We start from the raw sequence: 2,860 nt of genomic DNA, 5'->3' as shown, positions 1-2,860 counted from the left end.
TCATCTTTTTAATATGAATTGCACAATTTCCTTCGTTTATTTCAGGCAGCTATGCTGTTTATGCAAGTTATCTCTAGTTGTGCCTCATGCCACATCATTATTTTATGTAAAAATCTGTGCTACTTTGATACAGTAATGACATAAAGGGCTGAAATCAAAGGAATGTTCACCTCTGAGGAATTCTGTTACAAACTGTGTACTCTTTTCTTTGTAGAATTAGAATTGAGTTTTATACTGAGTTCTTTTGAATGCATCCTTTAAATCTTATACTTCAAATAATCTTAGAGCCACTTCACCCATTATAATTTTGTTCATACCATTGTCTTGACCATTCCTGAGGGTATGTTCGTGTGGCTAAATAATATATAAGTGGAACAATCAGCTATGGCCATAAGCACTCCATTTGATTGACTATGTAGAGACAAAATTGTCATTACAGTTATAGGGAGTGCTGTTGGCTAGATATGTTACTACTCAGATTTTGCACATTCCAGTGTGAACATGTAGCATTGGGGTGTTCACATGAATAAAAACTGTAATGTGTTACCTGGTTAGATGCAGCAAGTTCTTCATGGAAACATCAGCAGTGATGGTTCCCTAACCTACTTTTGTGTATGTACACTTATGCGGAGGTTTATGACAGCACGTTGTGACTAAGGCCTTAAGCAATCAGAGTCCTTCAAAAAGTATGACTGTTTTTTCTGGCCAGTCAATTAGTGTTTATTTAGGTAGCTTAGCAAAACAAACTTTTATTTAAAACAAAGAACCTCTTTAGTCCTGAACGCTTGCAAACATTAAGTTTGAGGTAATTGTTAATAAAACTGACTTGGAACAGGCCTAGGACTTTTTAAGGAAGTATGCTTTCTTTAGGGGAAGCATTACCTGCAGATGTATTCCAAGAGAATAAGTTTGATTTTATTGCCTCCATATAAATTAATCTACTCTAGAGCTAATTCAGTAATTCTTTACATTGATGTCAGTGCACTGATGTTATCCTTTGTCTCCTTAAAGGCAAACAAAGACATAATCTTGATATATAGGGGATGTCTATAAATCCCAAACTCCTTCATACTTCTGAAGATTAGAAGTGTGTGTATATACACATATGTGTGTAATTGTACAAAACTTGTATATAAACCAAGCTAGGTACAGAAATATCATTTGTAGAGAGTTAAAGAAACAGCCTGCAGCATCATGTGTTCCCTGGCCTCCACGACCCGTCATGTACTCCACATATACGTTTACATTGCCTTCTAGTTTTGTTACTACATGTTACTATTTTTAACACTGTTAAAATGAACCCTGATACACTTTTCAACTCCCATTCACTATTGTTTGTTTAATTAAAGAAATGAAATAGTTACAGCCAAAATCATTCTTAAGTACTTCTGGGTCATATTTTACTGAAAAGCATAAGACGTTACATATATTTATGCCTAAGTCTTCTACAGAGGAGACAGTTTTCTGATTCATTATTTTGCTAATGGTCTTTGACAAGAAGAATCCTAAGGGCTGGTGGTAAAGGCCATGATTTTAAATATACAAGAGTGAAGAATGTGAGATACAGGCATATAATTCTATAGGGTGGTGTTAAGGTTTACTGTACTGATAGCTAGCCATTGACTTTAAGAATTTTGCACTTAAAAACAATGCTTTGAATTATTTGTTCTTCTTGCAGTTGGAAAAAAAACACTTGACTTATATTCTCAACTGCACAGTTGCTGTTCATTGAATTTCTGCTGATGTAATTTTGGGGCTTTATCTAAAAAGGAAACCATGCTGATCAGAGTATCATGTTACAAGATCTGATAAATAATAGATAAATAATAAATCTAATAAAATAAAATAGTTTGTGAACAGGTTAAAATATAATTTATCCTTCTCCAGATGAATAGGCCCAAAATGCTTCATTCCTATACAGCTAAAATTCTACAATACACTTAAGACTGAAATAATTGTTTTGTAATAACATTTGTTTCTTTCCTGTTGCACAGATCATGACATGGGTGCAGGCTACAAGCCAGGGCTCTTTGTCTTGCGTCTCTGGCCACACCTAGGCTCTGCCTTGAGCCATGGTCAAAGACAGGTATAAATGTTTTAATAGATAAAATACATCACACCTGCAAACAAGAAGACAAACATAGCTGATATGCACCTGGTAAACTATTCAATTATTAATTTTTTTAGGTAAAGGTCCCCTGTGCAAGCACCGGGTCATTCCTGACCCATGGGGTGACGTCACATCCTGACATTTACTAGGCAGACTTTGTTTGCGGGGTGGTTTGCCAGTGCCTTCCCCAGTCATCTTCCCTTTACCCCCAGCAAGCTGGGTACTCATTTGACCGACCTTGGAAGGATGGAAGGCTGAGTCAACCTTGAGCCGGCTATCTGAAACCAACTTCCGTTAGGATCGAACTGAGGTTGTGAGCAGAGCTTTTGACTGCAGTACTGCAGCTTAACACTCTGCGCCACGGGGCTCCTAATTTCTTTTTAATGACATAATATTCTAAAATTGGTTGGGAAGGCAGCATGGTACAATCCAGTCTCATCAGATTTCAGAAGCTATGCAGGGTTGGTACTTGGATGGGAGGGCCCCCAAGGAACACTCTCCGGGGGAAGGCAGTGGTAAAGCACTTCTGCTTTTCCCATCCCTTGACAACCCCTTGCTGTGATCACCGTAAGTTGGTTGTGATTTGATGGCACTCATGTCAGTAATATTCTAAAATAAACCTTGAATTTTAAAGGGCCTTCAGCTAAGCCCTCAGGGGTCTCTAACATGGTGCCCCTTGACACCTTCGCCAAGTGTTTTTAGGAAGTGGTTGGGGCCAGGTTGGGCTTTTGGCCAGCAAGGCTTCTGATT

The sequence above is a fragment of the Euleptes europaea genome, chromosome 4 (genome assembly GCF_029931775.1).
Source record: "Euleptes europaea isolate rEulEur1 chromosome 4, rEulEur1.hap1, whole genome shotgun sequence".
Lineage (NCBI taxonomy): Eukaryota > Metazoa > Chordata > Lepidosauria > Squamata > Sphaerodactylidae > Euleptes > Euleptes europaea.
This window is presented reverse-complemented; position numbering follows the sequence as displayed.